At 41.6% G+C, this 24,410-nt stretch overlaps 1 protein-coding gene across 1 annotated transcript in view; it reads right to left on the bottom strand.

The window, feature by feature from the left end:
* Window positions 1–24,410, bottom strand: part of TARS2 (threonyl-tRNA synthetase 2, mitochondrial) — a 203,631-nt gene that overhangs the window by 151,923 nt on the left and 27,298 nt on the right. The window contains exon 2 of the mRNA XM_068253237.1: window positions 4,475–4,629. The gene's annotated coding sequence lies outside the window, so the exon portion shown is untranslated. The remainder of the gene's footprint in view (window positions 1–4,474; window positions 4,630–24,410) is intronic.

The raw sequence follows: 24,410 nt of genomic DNA, 5'->3' as shown, positions 1-24,410 counted from the left end.
TCTTGGGGCCAAATAGTAAACTACACCCTAAAAGCATTTTACATATACAAACTTTACATTTACACATAAATTAACTCATTACCTCCCACACTCCCCAATTTTTATTTTTTTTTTGTAATTAAAAAAAAAAAAAAAAAATACAATAAAAAAAAAACATAAATAGTTACCTTAGGGACTGAACTTTTTAAATATTTATGTCAAGAGGGTATAACACTGTAACTTTATAAACTGCGGGCTTGTAATTAGGGATGGATGCAAAACTGAAAAAAATGCACCTTTATTTCCAAATAAAATATTGTCGCCAAACATTGTGATAGGGACATAATTTAAATGGTTTTATAACCGGGACAAATGGGTTAATACATTTCATGGGTTTTAATTACAGTAGCATGCTTTTTTTTAAAAACTATAATGGCCGAAAACTGAAAAATAATAATTTTTTCCCACATTTTTTCCTATTTCCCCATTAAAACACATTTAGAATAAAATAATTCTTGGCATAATGTCCCACCTAAAGAAAGCCTAATTGGTGGCGAAAAAAACAAGATATAGTTCATTTCATTGGGATAAGTAATAATAAAGTTAGACGAATGAATGGAAGGAGCGCTGAAAGGTGAAAATTGCTCTGGTGGTCAGGGGGTAAAACCCCTCAGTGGTGAAGTGGTTAATGTACATGTGTGTTGTACTCGAACTGAACTTCTTAAATTTTGTTTTGGATGGTTACTTGCTATTTTTGTATGCTCATTTTGTACTAATAGCCCTGCTGTACACTTGTTAACCCTATTTGTCTATTCGCAATGTGTATATCATGACCAATTTGACCAATCAAATTTTCTTTTGTTAAAAGAAAAAAAAAAAGATACTTAAAGCACCTTTTTTCTTTTAAAGTATTAGCCATACTATGCCTGGGAAAAAAACACATATATAAGTAGATAAATACCTGATCTACCGTATATACTCACATATAAGTCGACCCCCCAACTTTAAAGCAGCCCATACACTCAGCCGATTTTCTGGCCGACCGATCGATCCCGATCGATCGATCAATCGATTGCAAATCGGTTGGCCAATCGACCGATCGACGGCCGATTTCGATCGATTTCGATGGATTTCCATCGAACTTGCAGGGTGGAAAATTTAGGTCGATCTGAAGAGATTGCTTATCAGTTTGCATTGGCCTTAATGGAAATCTGATGGCAAAAAAATGCCATCAGATCGAATTTCAATAGATTTCAAACTGAAATCTATTGGAATTCTATCCTGGTAAAAAATGTTCTAAAAACGCATCAGATAGATCATCAGATGCATTTCTTATCTATTTGCTGCCAATCTGACGAGTGTATGGGCACCTTTACCCCAGAAATTAGAAAAAAATGTTTGACTCGCATATAAGCCGGGGGTAGGAATTGCAGTGGCTCCTGACAACATGGGTTAGTTGTTGCATTTAATATGGGGGGTAATTGTATACTATGCACCTTGTGTCTGCAACCATCCACATAGCCTCTGTCAGAAGGCGCATGTGTACAGTTCACGTGCTTGGGCAGACTTATTTTTTCTTAGTTATGCTGCTAAATGGAAAGTGAAGTCAAATTAAGCTCAAGTCAAATTCAGACACATTTACAAGGGGGTAATGAGGTATTGCAAATTAAAATCTGTACAATTATTATATGACAAAACACATGCTAATTAAAATAAGAGAGGATTATGAGTAGTGATATTGTGATTTCTCTTAAATGCTGCTTACCTGCACTGTGGGTGGCTAAAGAAGAGCGCAGCAGCTAATCTGCAGGCAGATGCCTGGGTTACCATATGGCAGGAGGGGTCCGATGGAGAATGCTGCTGGGGAGAGCAGAGCTGGATGGATGGCTGGCATAATCATAGCAGAAGCGCTCCTCGAAAACAATCTCGCGTTTGGCTTGCCAGAATAAGAGGAGCGCTCCTCCGTGCACTCAAAATGCGCTTCCCGCACACGATCTCGTGCTTCCTGAAGTGCGAGATTACCGTATGTGCACGGAGAAGTGCTCCTCTATGATTCTGCCCAGCCAAACGCAAGACTATGCGTACGGGGAGCGCTTCTGCTATGATTATGCCAGCCATCCATCCAGCTCTGCTGTCCCCCGTACCTCTGATGCAGCATTCACCACCAGGCATCGAAACCCTCCAGCCATATGGTAATCCAGGCATTCGCCTGCAGATTAGCTGTTGCACTCCCCTTCGGCCACCCACAGTACAGGTGGCTCAGCTGTGTGCCAGACATTACACAGTCTATAAGCCTTCACCGCTGCGCTATCTGAACCCCTCCGTAGGTCAGCCTGGTCAACTCCTCACCACAGACACCAACTTAGTAAATTGGTGACTTGCATATAGGCCGAGGGGGTGACTTTTTGTGCTGAAAAATTCGGCCTATATGCGAGTATATACGGTACTTACATAACATGTATTGTACTGTCCACATTTTGATTTCAGTAAAATTTATATAGTAAATGAAGAGAATTCTGTTCCTGGTGGGGGCCATGTCTTTTGCCCACAGTTTGAGGCTAAATACTGATGTCATTTCTTCCCTTAACCTTTTTTTCTTTTCTCCTCCAATCGCTGAGTCACCTCAGCCTTGCTTGTAAACACGTTTCAGCTAGGCAGGGAAATAAAGGGAAGAGAAGAAATAGATTATAGATAAAAAGACCCTCCAGCATGCAACGGTTTGGCAATGGCTATTAAAGGGCCGGTGCTCCTAAGGTATGTGATAACTCCAAACCATAACAGCAGAAAAAGTTTTGCAAGTTTTGAATGCAGGATTAACATCTTTATCACTTAATACACTCAGACCAGTTGCTGTTGAAATTTGATTTTTATGGTGACAATCTCACTTTAAGGCATATATATTGACCCTAGGAAGTTATTCCAGGCCATGAAACGTGTAGTCTATTCTTCAATCACTTGTGAAAAATTAGCAGTTGTCATCTATGAAGGTAAGCAAACACCTACTTTTTTTTTTTTAAAACAGTTTTAATTTTATAGATTTTTGGGTTCCTACAGTTAGCAACTTGACCATCACCAAAGCAGTGCTAAATAATAATGGTGGACACAAAATATTGAAATTTAAAGCACAATTTTGACATTCTTCACTCACTTTTGTTGCCAGCAGTTTAGACATACCATACTTTTTGGCCTATAAGGCTCTCCGACTATAAGACACACCTAGGTTTAGAGGGCAAAAACCAAGCAAAGAAATATATATTAAACATAGTGCGTCCATGGTCCAGGAGCGTCTTGTAGATGTTCTCCCCTAATTAATGTGCCCCTTTTGGACCTCATATAGCCACCTCTGCCTCCTTCCCCCCCCCCCCCCTCCACCCAGCGTGTCCTTCTCTGCTTCCAGTGTATAGCCATCAGCAGCATGGCACACCTCATCCAGCGGCTCCAGCAGTGATCAGAAACCTCTCTTCCCCTAGTGCCGACTTCTGCTGATCGCATCATCAGTAGAAGCCAGCACTTGGGGCGCAGTGAGAGAGAGTAGAGGTCTCTGATCGCAGCTGGATGAGGCGAGCCACGCTGCAGCTGCTGATAGCTCTACATAGGGAGCAGAGAAGGACACAGGGAGAACACAGGGAGACGGCAGAAATCTCCCTGTATTCAGCATACAGTATAAGACACAGTGACCTTTTTTCCCTATTCTGGGGGAGAAAAAGTGCATCTTATAGACACTCAAAAAATATGCAAAATGTGTCATCTCCAGCAATATAGACATTTCTTTTAAAACATTGAAAATTACTATGCATGCACTGCAAAATAAAGAACAAAAAAAAAGCTGTACTTGCAGGTGCAACTCCAAGTAAATCTCATTTCCTAAAAAATGCAGCATTTACTATATTTATATATTTCTTGCTCCATTCACTCATTAACTTTCAGCAAGTTTTCACTCATTTCTCTGGAACAAAACAGTTTACTGGCCTGCATTAACTACAACTCTATAAAACATTTTCCTAAGTAGATACAATGCAGTAAGGCCTAGTGCACACCAGAGCGGTTCGGCTGCAGTTTGCGATCCGCTTGCGGGTGCGGATCTGCTAGGGTAATGTATTTCAATGGGCTGGTGCACACCAGAGCGGGAGGCGTTTTGCAGAAACGCATACTCCCGGGCTGCTGCAGATTTTGGATTGCGGATGCGTTTCTGCCTCAATGTTAAGTATAGGAAAAACGCAAACCGCTCTGAAAAACAGCACTTCAGAGCGGTTTGCCAGGCGTTTTTCGTTACCGTAGCTGTTCAGTAACAGCTTTACTGTAACAATACAGGAAATCTACTATACCAAAACCGCTACACAAAACCGCAAAACGCTAGCTGAAACGCTGCAGAAAAATAACAAAAAGCGTTTCAAAATCTGCTAGCATTTTGCGGATCTGCTAGCGGTTTTTGGTGTGCACCAGGCCTAAGTTCTGGAACATCCATACCAAAATGATATTGCTTTTCCTTTGTCACCTTATTGCGTCGGTCTTTCATGATGTGGAAATCCTTATTCCAAGCATCCCTTATGCAGTAAGTATCAGTATAAATGGTCATTCTGGAGTTTAGTCCTGATGTTTCTCACACTGGCTGGAATAGTTTCTCAGTGTTACTGTAGTCTTTTAGAATGCCTGTAATACAAGATGAAAAGAGGTAGAAAATGATTTAACTCAGAACAGTGAGGCACCTTTTAAACTTGTACGGTGCGATTCTTCCACAGCGAGAGAGCTGGCCGCAGGAGAACCATATCACACCAAAGCCCCTTTCACATTACTGTGGCAGACAGCACCGACGGTAATGTGCATAGGCCCACCCCGCACTCAGTGACATACTCCCTGCTGGACAGGAGGTACGTCACCAGAATTACAGTACACTTGCATTACTGTATAATCCATGCAGTAGGCGCGGATCAAGCGGTAATACATGGATGACTTTGCAGGCAGGTAAAGCAGTGATTTAACTACTTACAATGCAGTACGTTGCATTGCAGCAAGTATGAAAGTCTCCATAGACTTTCATTGACTTAGTGGCCTTTTGCGGTAAAAATGCTTACGGTCACACCGTAGTGTAAGGGCTGGAACCCACAAGAGCGGTTTTTTGAGCATTTTGGCAGCGCTACGATACGCTAGCGTTTTGCCAAAACTCTCAGCTGATGTTAATGGATGGGGCAACTTCCACAGGAGCGTTTGCGTTTCCCAGAAACGCAAACGCAGGACCTGCAGCATTTTGGGAGCGTTAGCGCTTCAATGTAAAGTATTGAAACGCTAGCAGAAACGCTCAGCAAAACCTAAACTGAGCGGTTTTGCTAGCGTTTTGCGGTTCAGCACACTAACAAAATTAAAAATAATTCACAGGACCAATCAGGATAAAAACGTGAAACGCAAAACGCTACACAACCGCTGAGCAAAAAAATACACTGTTGCAAAACGCGACCGAAAACGCGCATGAATCCGCTTGCAAACCGCTCAGACAAAACGCTAGCGGTTGCGTTTTGCGTTTGCGGATTTCAGTGGGTTCCAGGCCTAAAAGGGTATTATTATGGATTTATAAAGCGCCAACATATTCCATGGCACTGTACAGAGTAAGAACAAAACATGGGGTACATCGTACTACAGACAATGGTATATACAAAATATAGACACTGGTACATAACACATACAGAGCCGGGTCATTCACAAAGCAATCTTTGGCAGTTGCCTAGCGCCTGGATAGAGTAGAGGGGCCTGGTGGATGCTAGCCCCCACCAAATCTTACTAAAAAAAGCCAGGAGACCATCAGCGGTGGGCAAATACTGCTATCTGGACTAGGGCAAGGGCAGAGTTTCATCTTAAACAATTTCTACATACAGTACTGGTAGACATAGTAATCGCAGTGCCAACTGTAACATGATGAATAAACTATATATAGCAAAATTCAAGACACAATCATACTGGCAAGTGTGGCAAACTGCATCAAAAATGTGCCAAAATACTTGGTGCCTCCTATGAAGATGGTTAAATGCCTGAGCCTATGGTACATGTTTATTGGTCCACAAATATTGCATACCAAGATTTCCTTTGCCACTATCAGCTGTACTATTGTTTGGCACCTTGACATTGCAGGCACCTTTCCAGCACCTGTGCCAAGAACTAGCAAGCACCTGGCCAGTGCATGGGAGCAGCAGACAGATGATGGGTTCACCACCTTCAGCCTCCCGTGTGAAAGAGGTTTAAGGCCTGGGACCAACTGTGGTTTATGCAGCAATTCCCAGGAGTGATTTGCGGCCCGATTTGTGAGTATTTGGAAGTGCAGTACAGTAAACTGTGCAGTTTGCAGTTTCGGGGCCTCATTTCCACCGTCTGTATAGCCCCGCCCTTTAACACAAGAGGTCATAGGTGCTTCTCTATCCAATTAGAGAAGTGCAAATGACCTCTTGTGCTAGGGGGCCAGGCTATGAGCTGAAAGCCGGACATCTCAAACTTTACTTACAACAAAAACTCACAATCACCCAGAAGGTAGCTGCAAAAATCACTTTTGCAAAGCAATTAAAAAGTAATTTTGCAGGTCTCCCATCTTTTGCACTGGAGCACAAATCGCTTAAAAAATGCCGCAGGTCAGGCAACTGCGATTTGGACAAATCGCAAATGTGGGTGTAGGTTCACAGTTACTAACTTATCAGCAAAGTGCTTTTTAGGATTAAGAATGATCCCAAAATGTTGCTGAAAGTACTCGTGGGTCCCGGGCCTAAACCTGCATCCTCCTATCAAGTGCGAGCAAGTACTGCTCTTCCAACTGCATGGGCATGTTCACATCCCTGCTTAATAACAGATAGAATTATCCTGTGTTGTCTACAGTGCATTTCTGCATAGCGATAGCATGTATAAATATGCACAAGTTCCATAGCTATTCCCACACTTTGAATTTTTCTTATGCGCACAATGTGCTTGGGCATTATGCCACACATATAGGGCTTGATTCACTAAACCGTGATAACTCAAATATCACACCTTATCAAAGATATCACACCTTATCAAGGTTAACACGCCTTATCAGTGTAGCATAGCAAGCGCTACGAACCCGCAGGGGCTCAGGGCAGGACGAGTGCAATTGCCAATTAGCAGGCATAAGTTCGTAGCGTTCGCTGGGCTACTCTGATAAGGCGTGTTAATTTTGATAAGGTGTGATATTTGAGTTATCACGGTTTAGTGAATCAAGCCCATAGTGTGAATCGTAATTTGGCCCCAATGTAAAACTTCTCTCCAGCGTTTTAGCCCAGTAGAAGTTTTTAAACTTGATCCAAAAAAAACGTTTTCAGCCCCCTTCAAACAAGTCCTTGTGCCCAGTGTAGCATTTATAATATTTCTAGCTTCGGATAAGGCCCCATTCACAGTGGTGCATTGCAGTACAACGTAATGGACAGACTGCAATATAAAACCTATGCGATGTTCACAGTGCATCTGCAGCAATCTAACGACCTGCGACATTCCAATGCACCGCATGTAGTGTTACTGCAAAATGTGTGCATTGACACTGAAGCATACTTTTCATTGACTATATGCGTGCAAAACACCTGCATAATATGCTGTGTGACCTTTTCATTCTGTTCTTGCTTTTACAGGGAATGCCCACTATGAATGGAGCCTAAGGGCCAGTTTACACAGAGGTAAACAATGGCTGTGACGCTCGTCATTAATCGCTGTCCCTTCAAGTAAACAGCAGCCGTCACAATCATTCTACTGACACAAAGGCTGCACTCAATCGCAACATTTCCCATTATGTTTTTCCTGGGTCAGGTGCATCACCTCAGTGTCCCCCTGAGCGGCACTGAACACGACATTGTTTGCAGAGAAGCGTTTAGCATTAGCTAAAATGTGACGTGCCCGAAAGCCTTTGTGAACCAGCCCTAATTATACATCTACAAAGTTGTGTTCACAAAAAGCTTTAGTGTGTTCACACTATGGGCTTGATTCACTATGCGGTGCTAACCTACTTAGCATGTCTAAAGTCTTTAGGCACGCTAACCAGGGTGCTAAGTAGGTTAGCACCGTTTTTCTCAATCAGATCACGCGCCAAGTAAAGCGCGCTAAGTCCCATAGGCTTTAATGGGCATTTCGCGCGGAGAGCCCTGTGCAGTGCGCGCGTAGTTTTACGCGCATAAAGTTTTGCGCGCGTAAAGTTTTATGCGCGAAAAGCTCGTTTAGACGTGCTAAGGGGGTTTTCACAGGCGTGCTAACAGTTAGCACCGCTTTGTGAATCAAGCCCTATGTGTGTTCTAACGCAAGTTAAAAATGGCACCTCAACATGCTGCAATGGTTCCACAATGGGCCCAGTCACATTTGTAGGTTGGCTCCATGGTGGGCCGAGCTATGGTTACTGGACAAGAAGTGTGACGACCGCATTCATTACAAATGCATGGCTACGAAGTATTGTGCATTGTGACACGGACCAGAAGACATTAACCTCTGATCAATCATTAGAATGTTTTTCTGCCCACACACAACTTACCAGAGACTGAGCGGCTTTTTGGATTGCTTGTCTAGTGACCAGTGGATGAAAACTTTAAATCTAAAAGTAGCAGTTAACATCTGTGGGTTTACCATACAGATTAAAGGAGAGCCCCATCCCACTCCTGAACACCACTGTGTCCAAAAAACTACATTTTAAATTTCGGCCCACTTTGTATTTGAGTTTGACTCCCCTGCTCTAAGATCAGCTAACTTGTAAGGTTATTAGGAATGGTCAATTAAATGCTAATAATTCAGAGGCAGGATTATTAAAACTTTTTATAGCAAGTGAAGTATGGTCCATTGTTAGTTGTAGAGCCGATATGCCAACATTAAACCAACAAATGTTGATTCACCATGATATTGGCATGTAGTAATGACACATGCTGGCAATGTGTGTTGGATGCAAGCCAGCGCCTGTGTACTACGGATGCAGCTCTCTGTCCTGGAAGGAGCTAGATCAGGGGTGTCAAACTCAAATACGAAGTGGGCCAAAATTGAACACTGGGACCTAGTCGCAGGCCAACCTCTAGGTCTACTGGCCACCTTTCTCCCTTATAAAGTTCCCTGGTGTCGAATAGCGTCCCTCCAACCCCTATACAGTTCCCTGGTGTCTATTGGTCCACCATCCCCTATACAGTTCCCCAGTGTCTAGTGGCCCCCTCCCTCCTCAATACAGTTCCCTGGTGTCCAGTGGCCCCCTACCTCCCCTATACAGTTCCCTGGTTTCTAATGGCCTCCCTCCAACCCCTATACAGTTTCCTGGTGTCTGTTGGTCCTCCATCCCTTATACAGGATCTTCTAAAAAAAATTAGCATATTGTGATAAAGTTCATTATTTTCTGTAATGTACTGATAGACATTAGACTTTCATATCTTTTAGATTCAAATACACACAACTGAAGTAGTTCAAGCCTTTTATTGTTTTAATATTGATGATTTTGGCATACGGCTCATGAAAACGCAAATTTCCGATCTCAAAATATTAGCATATTTCATCCGACCAATAAAAGAAAAGTGTTTTTAAAACAAAAAAAGTCAACCTTCAAATAATTATGTTCAGTTATGCACTCAATACTTGGTCGGGAATCCTTTTGCAGAAATGACTGCTTCAATGCGGCGTGGCATGGAGGCAATCAGCCTGTGGCACTGCTCAGGTGTTATGGAGGCCCAGGATGCTTTGATAGTGGCCTTAAGCTCATCCAGCGTGTTGGGTCTTGCGTCTCAACTTTCTCTTCACAATATTCCACAGATTCTCTATGGGGTTCAGATCAGGAGAGTTGGCAGGCCAATTGAGCACAGTAATACCATGGTCAGTAAACCATTTACCAGGGGTTTTGGCACTGTGAGCAGGTGCCAGGTCGTGCTGAAAAATGAAATCTTCATCTCCATAAAGCTTTTCAGCAGATGGAAGCATGAACCCACTTTTGAACCAGAAACAGCGGCAGAAGCGCCTGACCTGGGCTACAGAGAAGAAGCACTGGACTGTTGCTCAGTGGTCCAAAGCACTTTTTTCGGATGAAAGCAACTTTTACATGTCATTCGAAAATCAAGGTGCCAGAGTCTGGAGGAAGACTGGGGAGATGGAAATGCCAAAATGCCTGAAGTCCAGTGTCAAGTACCCACAGTCAGTGATGGTCTGGGGTGCCATGTCAGCTGCTGGTGTTGGTCCACTGTGTTTTATCAAGGGCAGGGTCAATGCAGCTAGCTATCAGGAGATTTTGGAGCACTTCATGCTTCCATCTGCTGAAAAGCTTTATGGAGATAAAGATTTCATTTTTCAGCACAACCTGGCACCTGCTCACAGTGCCAAAACCACTAGTAAAAGGTTTACTGACCATGGTATTACTGTGCTCAATTGGCCTGCCAACTCTCCTGACCTGAACCCCATAGAGAATCTGTGGGATATTGTGAAGAGAAAGTTGAGAGACGCAAGACCCAACACTCTGGATGAGCTTAAGGCCGCTATCGAAGCATCCTGGGCCTCCATAACACCTGAGCAGTGCCACAGGCTGATTGCCTCCATGCCACGCCGCATTCAAGCAGTCATTTCTGCAAAAGGATTCCCAACCAAGTATTGAGTGCATAACTGAACATAATTATTTGAAGGTTGACTTTTTTTGTTTTAAACACACTTTTCTTTTATTGGTCGGATGAAATATGCTAATTTTTTGAGATAGGAAATTTGGGTTTTCATGAGCTGTATGCCAAAATCATCAATATTAAAACAATAAAAGGCTTGAACTACTTCAGTTGTGTGTAATGAATCTAAAACATATGAAAGTCTAATGTTTATCAGTACATTACAGAAAATAATGAACTTTATCACAATATGCTAATTTTTTGAGAAGATCCTGTATAGTTCCCCAGTGTCTAGTAGCCTCATCCCCCCTCTATACAGTTCCCCAGTGTCTAGTGGCCCCCTCCTTTGATCTGACAGGATGGAAAATCTAGGACGATCTGCTGCTGGTTAGATCTAATGGTGCAATAATGTATTTAGATTGGTTTTCAATAGATTTTATGCTGAAATCTATTGGAAATCTGTTCCTAGTGTGTGGCACACATCAGATCGATTCCTGTCAGATTTGACCTGACAGGCATCTGACAGAAGTGTATCTGATGGTCGAATCTGCGGCAAATCTATCAGTGTATGGCCACCTTCAGACTCGTTGCAGTGGTTGCAGCTGACTATACAGCTGGGAGTACACTTCAGATTACTGTGGCCCTACAAAGATCAGGCCACAATCCCTAATCAGAACCAGGTCCCTAAGTAATCTAGTCTTTTATGCCTGGTACACACCTTGAGATTTCCCATCAGACTGGTCGAATTGATTATTTATAACAGGTCCGATCTGATTTTCCAATCACTTCTTTACAAAATTGATCAGAGCAATGATCGGAAATCAGATCGGACCTGTCGGAAATAATTGACCAGTCTATCAGACAGGAAATTTGATAGAAAATTGCATGATGTGCTCCAGGCATTACGTGTAGATTTGTAGCCTCACCTACATACACAGCTGAGAATAAAGGTGTTTTTTTTTTAAGTGTTCCAGGGCAAAGGAGATTGCCATCTTCTCTAAGGTGTGAGTCACCACACTAAAATGGGCATTGCTATGTGGAGACAGCTGTCACAGAGGGTTTCTTGAGCTAAATATCATGGAAGCTGCCTGGAAACTGACTCCAAAATTGTGAAGCATCTCTCCATAACCAATGGCTGTGTGGGCTACTACCAGAATTCTGCAAAATGTCAGATATTGACCATCAGATCTGCGTTCATAGTGATGCTCGTTTGTGAACACTAAATTTTCAGCATTATTAACATGACCTGATTTTCAAAATAAATCTAAAAAAGTAGAATAGATAAAGACAAACTTAAAAAAAATAATTAGTAATGTGTTTATTAAAATTAAAAAGATTCTGTAAGATACTTCCATGTGGAAAAAGTGAATTGTGCTCTCACTATCTGGTGTGACTCCCTTGTGCAGCAATAACTGCATCTTAAGATTTGTGGTAAATGTTGATCAGTCTTGTGGAATTTTAGTCCATTCCATACAGAACAGCTCTTGAGAGTTCTTGGGTTTCTTCACATAATCCTCTTGCTTTAGGTCTTTCTAGAGTCTAGACCATCTCAATTGGATTAAAGCACGAACTTGGCTTGGGCATTCCAGAACATTCACTTTATGCTACATTCACTTTATGCTACATTCACACTCACGAGTTCCCGACGTGGACGACCTAGCAGATCTAATGCATCTGTCCATGTAATCATGGTGTCTATTGTAACATACATGACATGGATCCTATGCCATCTAAGATGTCTGTGTTCTGAGAGGTGTACTGAAAAGTGCAAAACGGGACTTTGCATTCCACTACCACACGTCCATTAAAAGAACAGACATTTGTGATCTGATCCTACAATTAAACACAGGATCCACCAATATGTCTGTTGTAGAAAACAGGTTGTTATTGGGCATAGTGTGAACCTTGCCTTAACGAGTTAAACTGATTTGTTTAGCGTCACGACAAACTGGCCCATATGCAATTTCTCCTGCGTTTTCTCCTAAGAGATAATTTTTTTTATTCTCTCTTCACTTTGCAGTTGAAAAAGCACCAAAAGGGAGGTAAAAAAAGTACTATCAAAATTATGTGGAGTATTTTCTTGCTTGCTTGTGGTTTAAAAGGCATTTAATTGACAAGCTGTGAAAACATCACCTAGGAGAAATGTCAGGAGAAAAAAGTTAATTGCATGCAGTATGGGCCAAGTGTCCCTTGAGATTCAGTTCAGACAAATTTCTTTACATTTTCTCTTTTTCTCTGGCAAAGTTCAGAATTAATTGTTCCATTAATATTGACATACTGTCCAGACCCAGATGCAGCGAAACAGGCCCAAACCAGAACATTCTCAATGGGTTTTACAGATGGAATAAGGATCTTATACTGGAATGCACGGTTTTTCTTTCACAAAATGTAAGGCTTCTAATTTTAGCCTAAGTTACATTTCAGCTTCATCCATCCACAAAACTTTCTTCCAATATCCTTCTGGCTTGTCCACATGATCTTTAGGCAGTCTGCAGTGTTTTAGGAGAGAAGTAGATTTTCCCTTGCTTCCCTGCCGTGCATACAATAGTTGTTCAGTGTTCTCCTGATGGTTGGGTTCTTGATCACAAAGATTAGCCAATGAGAGCCAGGCCTTTAATTGCTGGGAACTGCTCCGGGGTTCCATTGGAGACTCTCTGTATTCAATTGATCTGCCTGTAGATTAGTTGAGTCCCAACTCTTTAGAGGTTGTGTAGCCTTTTCCAGCTCGATGGGTATAAACTTTTTCTGAGGACATCTTTGTTTGAGCCATAATACACACCCATAATTATGCTGCATGTGTGATCAGATCGTTATTTAAGTAAAACAGGTTCTCTCATTTACACCCCATTATAATCCCATTGACCAAACAGATTTTACTTTCAAATTATAGGATTATCCTAAGGAGTCACTTTTGCCTCACACAAATGTTACTAGATGACTTTTCTACAAATGCATGACCAAACATGGTAATTAGTTTAATTTGTTTAGCTAGGTTTTCTGCATCTCCTCAAGACTTGTTTTAAAAACACACAATTAGGTCACATTCATATGAAAAAAGAAAAATACAGAAAATTTTAAAGGATTCAGAACTTTGAACTACCAAGCCCTTCCTGCAAGTGCATACATGTTCTCAAGTGCGATGCTATAAGGTAGTAAGAAAAAAAAAAGTTACTTTCTACGCTATAATCCTATCTCAAATTATAGTACACGTCTACCCTGGGGGTACTTCTGAGGGCTACCAGGGGTACGTTGAGCTTGATTTAGTTACATACATCAAGCAACTTTAGTTTTTTTAGTAAATTATTAATTGTATAAAATTAAATATGAATGCAGTTTAGATAATAAAAAGTACCAAAAATAATTATTGTGAAATGTATTAGGTGGTACCTATGGGGAACTTGAAATAATGTTACCAAAACAGGAGCTTTTTGGTAAGCACATACTTTCATAAGGGGCACATAAAATAATGCCGCTGCCACAATCCAATCAGTACAAGCTTTCTGCTGGAGATTCTCACTGGTCAGTTCAATTTGGCCAATAGGTACTCCCAAGCAGGAGATTCTTTTGATGGAAATCCATGTAAAGGTACTTTTACACTTAAAGGGAAGGTCCAAGCAAAAAAAAAAAATGAGATTCACTTACCTGGGGCTTCTCCCAGCCCCCTGCAGCCATCCTGTGCCCTCGTAGTCACTCACTGCTGCTCCAGTCCCCCGCTGCCAGCTTTCTGACCTCGGAGGTCAGGGCCAAATTGCGTACATTTTTACACATTCCCGCTAGTGCAGGAACATTAACACATACATTTTTACGCGTTAGTGGTGAAACGCGTAAATTTTTGTTCCTGCACTAGCTGGAATGCGTAAAAATGTATGCAATGTGGCCCTGACCTCCGAGGTCAGAAAGCTGCCAGCGGGGAACTGGAGCAGCAGTGAGTGACTACGAGGGCACAGGATGGCTACATGGGGCTGGTAGAAGCCCCAGGTAAGTGAATCTCATTTTTTTTTTTTTTGCTTGAACCTTCCCTTTAAGGTGTTGGTATGCTTTAGCTTGTGTTAGAATGTGTTGGTACACATTTTTTCATAGCAGTGCATTGTGAAAAAGCTTTCAGTTAAAACGCGTAGTGGGAACTGTGCCATAGGAAAACATGGGCATTACTTTGAAAATCAGTTGTCTTTCAGTTTTAACTGAGAGCAACTGATTAAGTGTAAAAGGGGCCTTAGGCCTCGTTTACACTTAATCAGTTGGTATGCGTTAGTACACATACTTTTCCATAGCAGTGCATTGGGAAGAAGATTTCAGTTAAAACGTGTTAAGTGTGAAAGGTGCCATAGGAAAACATGGGCATTACTTTGAAACTCAGTTTACTTTTAGTTATAACAGAGCAACTGGATAAGTGTAAAAGGACCCTGAGGGTAGGAACCCTCTAGTGCATTTTTGGGAGCCTTTTAGGATCACCAACAATCACTGGCATTTTCCAATAACACTTGGTCAATGAAAGTGGATGGGGGAGAACCCATTCGTGTGATTAGGGGTAATCGCAATCGCAGGACATGCAGCATTTTGTTCATGTTTGCTTTCAATGCAAAGTATAAGCTATTATGCAGCGCTTTGGGGGCCCGAGCAAGTACCTTTAAATAAAACTAACATACTTACCGGGTCTCTGTATTCCCTTCTTCTGTCCGTAGCCCCGTCCCCCTGAAGGAAGAGATCACAGACAATTCTCTGATTGGTCATAGAGAAGCACCTACGACCTCTTCCTTTAGAGGGTGGGGCTACGGATGGAAGGAGGACACCTGGTAAGTATGATAAAGTAGCGCTGTCCAAGGTAACGTACAGCCCTTCCAAACATCAGGTAATCGTCATTGCATGCGTCCTAGGAATCACTGCACATAGCGCTGCTGCGATTTTAAAGGCGCTGCAGCAATTCCTACTGGGTCCCAGGCCTCAGATCAGTATTGTGGCAGGTAGTGTTGAGAAGTACGGATGGTCTAACAGATGCAAATGGTTCTAAATGGATGCAGATTTTATGCAACTTGAAAATTCCTTTTCAAGCTATATAAAATATTAAAATAAAATCTGCATGAACCCTGAATTTATTTATGAACCTATTTATGAGAAAGATTACCCTATACTTATTCTTCTCACAGGAATGGATATCTGGGAACCCCCATATTAATGGGCTTAAAGATTCCACCATTAGTCATCACCAAACCAACCTCCAATAATAGTAATAGTGCTCTTACTGTAAGGCGGTCAACTTTGTTCCCGGACTAATTGCAAATGTAGAAAATAAGGCAGGAGTTCACTTGTTAAAGAGACTAACAAAATTTTCAGCCTCATTTCTTCTATCCTATAAGTTCCTCTACCTGTTCTAATGTGGTCCGAGTTACTGTAGCCTTTTCTAGTTGCACAGTGGCTGTGTTATCTCTGTTATATGATCTAATCTTCTGTCAGCTGAGGCTGGAATGTGTGGAATGTGCTGCACTGCTCGTCATTGGCAGAAGCTATACACAACCTCTCCAAGCTCTGTATGAGCCAGAGACTGAGCTACTCTCAAGCCTATCACACTAGTTAGAAGCCATGTCTTTTGTTTGTAAACACTGCCTAAAAATGGCAATTACAAGCCAGGATTGCAGCAGGGAGTGGCAGAAACAGCACAGAGGGGCCCAGGAGAACATAATGAATAGAATGGTATGCTTTTTATTGTAAGCATTTTAGAGTACAGATTCTCCTTAAAGGAATACTATTAAAGTATCTACATTTCTGGAAGCAGCATTAATCTTTCCTGTGAGTCGAGTGATCCGACTCATCACACTGAACCGAATCAGTTTAGTGGATGAGAAAGGATTCCTTTCTCATCCACTGGACTGATTCGGTTCAGTGTGATGAGTCGGATCACTCGACTCACAGGAAAGAACCGGCTCAAATGAGCCAATCCCTCATGAACCGGGCTTCACTAGTGTGAGGGGAAACTTCTGACGATTCCCTTCACACGCAAACAGAAGGGGACAAGTAAGCATGATGTTATTGGCCGGGCAGACTTGGAGTGAGAGCTGTTGTCTCTCCCTCCTCATAGTAACATGCTGCATAACTTGCACTGAAGTTGGGGAGCATAAAACAGTATAATCCACAGCTGCACTCGGCAAGAGGCATCACCTCTAGCATAATGGTCTGCCCCAAAAACCCGTCGCCGTCAGTTTGTTCAGGGGACGCTGTCTGCAAGGTATACTAAAAAAATACACACTGCACAGCAGAAACATATGCTGTGTTCGTTCTGACTCATGTTGCCATATTGATTAATGCTGTTTCCAGAAATTGAGATACTTTAATAGTATTCCTTTAAGGGAAGATGGCACCAGACCTGTTATACAGCCATCTTCCCTAAATGCATGAGCTGCAATGCATCCTTATAAACTTCTGCCTTATTTTCTACAGTTATAATCGTCTGGGAACAAAGTGATCTCCTTACAATTACTGGACTGGTCTACTTTATAAAAATGTAAAAGGTTTGGGTAGCTTTTTATCCGCGATTTAGGTCGCTTTTTATCCGGGATTTAGGTCGAGATTTTTCCTTATGAAGTGAACATAAGTTTTGCAAAACATGTCGAGCCCAAATCAAATCTGAAATGTAAAAATGGGGTTTAAATTTGGAGCATCATCTCCAGATCAAATAGTTTCACCAAGAGGAGTAAAATCCATTTGTGTTCCTCTCTAATGCTGGGTACACACGATGCAATTTTCTGACAGATCGATTATTTTTAGCATGTCCAATCTGATTTCTGATCAATTTTCCAATTGCTTTTTCCACAGAAGTGAATGGAAAATCAGGAATTAGATTGAACATGTTGGAAATAATCGATCCGACAGTAAATCTGCCAGAAAATTGCATCGTGTGTACCTAGCATTAGTCAGATCGTATCCAGAATGTTTTTCTTTTCCTGGAATATGGGAAGGTATCAACTGTATCAACTGTACAGTCAAATATTGTTGTACGCTGTATTAACCAATCAATATATGCAGAGCAGGGACAAGGTCCTCCAGCACCCAAGGCTGAGACACCAAAGTGCGCCCCTCCATCCCTTCCACCCCAGCAGCCACACACTGATTGCTATTAGACTAAGAGGGCCACAGGGCCCACAACCTCCCCAACACCTCAAGATCTAGTTATCTGGCTTGCAGTCACTGCTATGTATCCCCTTTTCTTATTTCTTTCTGCTTCATACACAATTAGGAACGACAACAATGAATTGTGCGCCCCCTCCTACACTGCGCCCTGAGGCTGGAGCCTCTCCAGCTTATGCCTCGGACCTGAATATATGCATGTGCTGGCAGTTTGCTACTTTATGAAGTTGTTTAAGAAGATAGGCTTTAAAATGAATGACAGTCAGTAGGCCTACTCAGTTTTGTAAAAACTAAATTTCCCAAGTCCCCCAACCTTCCTCCAAATTCTATGCACTCCAAAACAAGTCAAAGCTGTGATTTTACTACTTACTGTAATTGACACAGCTCCCCCCCCCCCCCCCCCCCCCCAAAAAAAATATATATATAAAAATAAAAATTGGACTTGTTAGATCAAAGTACCAATTTCCATTGGCGTAATGTAAATTTCTTGTGTTTCTTGGCAAAAGCATGTTTCTTCTTTTCCTTCTTCAGTAGCAGATTATCAGATTATTTGGAATTTGACTATGAACTACGAAGGGTTGATTTACACAGAATCCTCTGAACAGTTCATGTTTAGATGTGTTTGCTAGTTGAACTCTGAAGCATTTAAAGGGGTCTTATTATGAGGTTCTGTTAATTTTCATTTTCTGAGGTTGGAAATGCTAGTGAGCTTTTCCTCCACAACAGAGGTAACTCTTGGTAGTCTTCCTTTCCCGTACTGTTTTAGGACTGTATTTCATTGTTTTTGGGACTGCAAATGAGGATGCATTTTTAAAAACATTTTGAGTATAATGCTGGCATCTTCCACATCACTTTACAGTATATATAGTGTCATCATTAACTGTCCCTCAAAGGGGCTCACAGAGAGGAGAAAAAAAAAAATCACACAAACATAAGGCGAACACAACTTCATTCAGACAGTGACCTGACCCAGATTCAAACTATGGACCAGGAGGGTAAGTGCACTATGCCATGCTCATTTAAAATTCTTGAAATTTTCCAAATTTGCCCTCATGTCTTAAAGTAATGATGGACTGTCTCTTTATAATGTTCTTGCCACTATACTGTCCAAAACACCAAATAGGACTAATGTATAAGTCTACAGTCAGGTCCATAAATATTGAAAAGTGACACAATTTTAACATTTTTGGCTCTGTACACAACCACAATGGATTTGAAATGAAAAACACATTGTGCTTTAACTGCACACAGTCAGCTTTAATTTGAGGGTATTTACATCCAAATCAGATGACTGGTGTAGGAATTACAACAGTTTGCATATGTGCCTCCCACTTGTTAAGGGACCAAAAGTAATGGGACAAAATAATAAACAAACTTTCATTTTTTAATACTTGGTTGTAGGTAGAAAAAAAACAATGTCTTGTAAAAGTAATACCTTTAAATGGCTAACTGATAAAGTTACCTACATAATTTGTTTGGCTAACAGTACAGAAACTTTTTTGCTACAATAATACTTAGTTGCAAATAAAGTCAAGTACAGCCTGTAGTCTGGAACACATAGACCTCACCAGACGCTGGGTTTCATCCCTGGTTTGCCAGGCCTCTACTGCCACTGTTCAGTTTCTGCTTGTTCTTGGGGCATTTTCCCTTCAGTTTGGTCTTCAGCAAGTGAAATGCATGCTCAATCAGATTAAGGTCAGGTGATTGACTTAGCCATTGCATAACATTACGCTTATTTCCCTTCAAAAACTCTTTGCAGTAGGCTTTGGGTCATTGTCCATCTGCACTGTTGAGCTCCTTCCAATGAGTTATAAAGCATTTGGCTGAATATGAGCAGATAATATTGCCCGAAACACTTCTGAATTCATCCTGCTGCTTTTGTAGGCAGATACATCATCAATAAATACAAGAGAACCAGTTCCATTGGCAGCCATACATGCCCACACCATGACACTACCATCACTGATGAGGTGGTATGCTTAGGATCATGAGCAGTTCATTTCCTTGTCCATACTCTTCTCTTCTCTTCCCATCGCTCTGGTACAAGTTGATCTTGGTCTCATCTGTCCATAGGATGTTCCAGAACTGTGAAGGCTTTTTTAGATGTTGTTTGGCAAACTCTAATCTGGCCTTCCTGTTTTTGAGGCACATCAATGGCTTACATTTTGTGGTGAATCCTCTATATTCACTCTGGTAAAGTCTTCTCTTGATTGTTGACAAACATACACCTACCTGGAGAGTGTTCTTGATCTGGCCAACTGTTGTAAAGGCGGTTTTCTTCACCAGGGAAAGAATTCTTTGGTCATCCACCACAGTTTTTGGTGTTCTTACGGGTGTTTTGGTGTTGCTGAGCTCACCAGTACGTTCCTTTTAAAGAATGTTCCAAACAGTTGTTTTGGCCAAGCCTAATGTTTTTGACTAATGATGACTTCACTGATAGTGACAGACTTTGGATCTCATCTTGAGAGTTGACCGCAACAGATTCCAAATGTAAATAGCACACTTGAAATGAACTCTGGACCTTTTATCTGCTCATTGTAATTGTGATAATGAGGGAATAACATATGTAGCCATGGAACATTACTTTTGCTCCCTTAAAGGAAACCTAAACTGAGAAGAATATGGATTTTTCCTTTTAAAATAATACCAGTTGCCTGACTCTCCTGCTGATCCTGTGTCTCTAATACTTTTAGCCACAGCCCCTCAACAAGCATGTAGATCAGGTGCTCTGACTGAAGTCAGCCTGGATTAGCTGTATGCTTTTTCAGCCATGTGATTCAGCCACTACGGCAGCCCAAGAGATCAGCAGGACTGCCAGGCAACTGGTGTTGTTTAAAAAGAAACATCCATAGTCCTCAGTTAAGGTTCCCTTTAAAATTAATTAAGAGCCCATTTCCACGTGTGCCGCGCGCGGCTGCAAGAAACACAGCAGCACTTCCTGGTCTGCCGGTACGTAGAAAAAACCAATCAGCCGTGACGTGCACAACTATGGGATTCGCAGCCTCCCGAACGGAAATGGATGGCAAGGATGGCCAAAATGCTGGCGCAAGCAATTAGGCTAGCAGGGTCACTGTTTCCTATGGTAGCGTTTCCCCGCGGGGAAACTATGTGGATTTGGCGCAGAAACCGCGCTAGTGAAAACGGGCCCTTCGTGATATAAATTGTAAAATTGCAAAATAGATTTGTGATATTCCACTGTAGATCGATCATTTTCAGAATTGGTCATAGCTCTCCTACCACAGTCAAAGACTGCTTTAATTCATATGCGTACAGTTTTATGCAAAAATTAACGTGGACCCTAACTCTTGCGCAGCACACAATGAAAAGTCTTTATTCCACATATAATTGCTGAAGAATTCACTTTCTGCATTTCAAAAATTAGATTAACATTTCTAATTAACTCTTAGCAGGTGCAGTTGCAGTGTATTTGCAATTTGTGCCAGGGGAAAAAAAAAGTGTTGGGAATTGCCAAATTGTAGGGAAACTCGCATAGTGTTTCAATTGCTATGTGATTTTCCTGCGCTCCTATACAAACAATAGAAGCTGAATCGCAGACAAAATGAAGCAAAACAATTGCTCTCTAACAAAACAAAAAAATTAAGTTGCAAGCAGGTCGCAATAGAAACAGTGGCTGCGGTTTACATTCATTTTTTTTTTGTACCTAGCTAGCACTTTGTGATCACCTTGTGATGAGATTGCAAAACATTGTTAGTGGAAAAGGGCCATAAACACTGAGGCTTGATCCTATCAGTGCTCCCTGAGAAAGTAAAACCTAGTTAAACTTCAGGTTTTTTTGTTTTTAAGAATTTCTATAAACTGTAATAAAGACTTTCCATAAAAATTATCATTCTAATCTTTTAGGCCTCTTAGAAAATGTTTCAACGCAGACTAACGCACAGCAATACGAAGTCTGGGCGACATGCACAGTGCACACGTTACGTTTGTGTGTAACGTGTAGCATTATTAGGAAGTGCTGCGTGCTGTGCGGTATACACGTTATTAGCTGCGTTGGACTGTTTGCACATGATCAGTATTGACTTGGAAGCATACTTTTCATTGCCGGTATGCTCTACTGTATGCGACGATAACGGGCATAAGAGCAGAAAGGAAGTTTTGAGTTTAGTTCTACTTTAAACACATTTGTTAATTTTTACATGGAAAGTTAAAGCTCAGGATCATGCTGTGTGTGAAACAGTTCCTAAGACTTTAAGGCTTAGTTCACACTATGTACATTATAGAACACCCACACTGAAACGTAAGCATAACCATGCAAACTCTTCATGTTATTTTTCATAGTATCTAACGTTGCAATGATAATGTGCTGGTTATCACACAAATTATTTAAATAAAGCACTGTAAAATGGTAATATGTTTGCATTTAGTTTTTATTGAGAGGTTAGGGCTCTAGTGCATAGTTTAGCATCTGTTTTGAATTCAAGGTGTGTATTTGCCTCTAAGTGGCTCTGCGCGCCTCTGTTAGTCATTTCAGATGCGGCCTGGTTTTAGGATGCGCTGCCAATTCTTTCCTGTTGTCTAAAAAAAATTTGTAAATGTTATGGCCAGCTGCTCCCAAGTTCGCACTATGCTTTTTTTTTTGCCAATTAGGGGTTAGGGTCCGTTCCAGAAGTAAGACCTCATTGCGGTGGAAGGGTTCAGTACGGAACACTGCGTGCAAACTGTTTTGGGAAGCTAACATCCTCCATTAATGTTAATTAGGCGCATCTGTTTTAAATGCAAGAGGTGTATCCTGCCTATAATTAGGCTATGCACACCTACAGTGCAGCCCATAATTATTCATACCCCCGGCAAATTTTGACTTAGTTAATTTTATTCAACCAGCAAGTTATTTTTGACGGGAATTGACATAGGCATCTCCCTAAAGATAATAAGACGATGTATAAAAGGCAATATTGTGGAAAAAAAATCTCAACTTTTATTTACATTTGAGCAAAAAAGTGTCCAGTCCAAAATTATTCATACCCTTCCCAAACTGTCATGGTCTGAGGGAAAGTCCAAAGTTCTATACCATTCCAAACAGTCCAAGCTGTTCTAAAGCATCCAAATTACTCTTATTAATTGGGAACAGCTGTTTTAATCAACTCAACAGGTGAAAACCAGCAGCTCTCTGCAGTTGGTTTGTGGACAGTCATGGGAAAGACATAATAGCTCAGTGAGGACCTGCGGCTGCGCACTATGGCAGCTAAAAAGTCAGGAAAGCGCTACAAGGCTATTTCTAAATGTTTTCAAGTTCCAGTGGCTACAGTGCAAAGTATTATTAAAAAATACAAGATGTTCCGCACTGTGGAAAATCTCAGAGGATGTGGTCGGAAGCAAAAAGGGACACCTGTGCTGGCCAGGAGGATAGTGAGAGAGGTGAAAAAGAATCCAAGGTTCACCACCAAGGCCATCCTGGTGAATTTTGGCTCTGCAGGTGGCAGTGTCTCAATGCAGGCAAGCCAACGGTCACTGCACAGTGCTGGGTTCCACGGATGCAGACCAAGGAGGTCACCACTTGTCCAGATAGGACACACAAAAGCTCACTTGGCCTTTGCAAATGCTCATCTGGACAAAGAACACTTCTGGTCTTCTGTGTTATGGTGAGATGAAACAAAAATTGAATTGTTTGGTCGCAATGATGTTTCCTTCGACATATAAAAAAAAAAAAAAAAAGAAGCCTTCAGCCCAAAAGAGCCCCATCCCCACTGTCAAATATGGTGGTCAGAACCTAATGCTTTAGTGTTGTTTTTCAGCCAATGGACCAGGGAACCTAATCACAGTAAACGGCACCATGAAAAAAAAAACAATACTTGAGGATTCTCAACAACATCAGGCAGTCTGCAGAGAAACTTGGCCTTGGGCACCAGTGACATTTCAGCATGACAATGACCCAAAACAGCAAAAATGAAGAAATGGTTAGCAGACAAGAACATGAATGTTTTGGAGTGGCCCAGCCAGAATCCTGAATTTAATCCAATTGAGAATCTGTCAAGGGAGCTAAAGATCGGGGTGATGGCAAGAAGACGCTCCAACTTAAAAGATTTGGAGCTCATTGCTAAAGATGAATGGGCAAAAATACCTGTGGAGACATGCAAAAAGCTGGTCTGCAATTATAGGAAGCATTTGATTGCTGTAATAGCCAATAAAGGCTTTTCTATTATATACCTATATTGATTATTGACAAGGGTATGAATAATTTTGGACTGGACACTTTTTGCTCAAATGTAAATAAAAGCTGATGGTTTTCTTTCCACAATAATGCCTCTTGTACATTGTGTTATCTTTTGGGAGATGCTTATGTAATTTCCGTCAAAAAATTACTTGCTGGTTTAATAAAAGTAAGTTTAAGTCAAAATTTGCCAGGGGTATGAATAATTATGGGGAGCACTGTAGGTTGTTAGTCATTCAGATGTTGCCTGTCTTGGGAAGCACTGCCACTTCTCAGTGCTGTCTAACACTGTAAAGGTAGCCATACACTGGTCGATTTGCCATTAGATCGAACAGCTGACAGATCCCTATCTGATCGATTCTGATCAGAGAGGGATCGTATGGCTGCCTTTACTGCAAACAGATTGTGACTCGATTTCAGCCTGAAACCGATCACAATCGGTGGAGCCGCCGCTGCCCCCCCGCATACATTACCTGACGCTGGCTCCCGGGCATCTTCTCCACGCTGCACCCGCTCCATCCCGGCGCTTCCTGTGTCACTCCGTGACCAGGAAGTTCAAATAG

The sequence above is a fragment of the Hyperolius riggenbachi genome, chromosome 9 (assembly GCF_040937935.1).
Source record: "Hyperolius riggenbachi isolate aHypRig1 chromosome 9, aHypRig1.pri, whole genome shotgun sequence".
Lineage (NCBI taxonomy): Eukaryota > Metazoa > Chordata > Amphibia > Anura > Hyperoliidae > Hyperolius > Hyperolius riggenbachi.
This window is presented reverse-complemented; position numbering and strand designations above follow the sequence as displayed.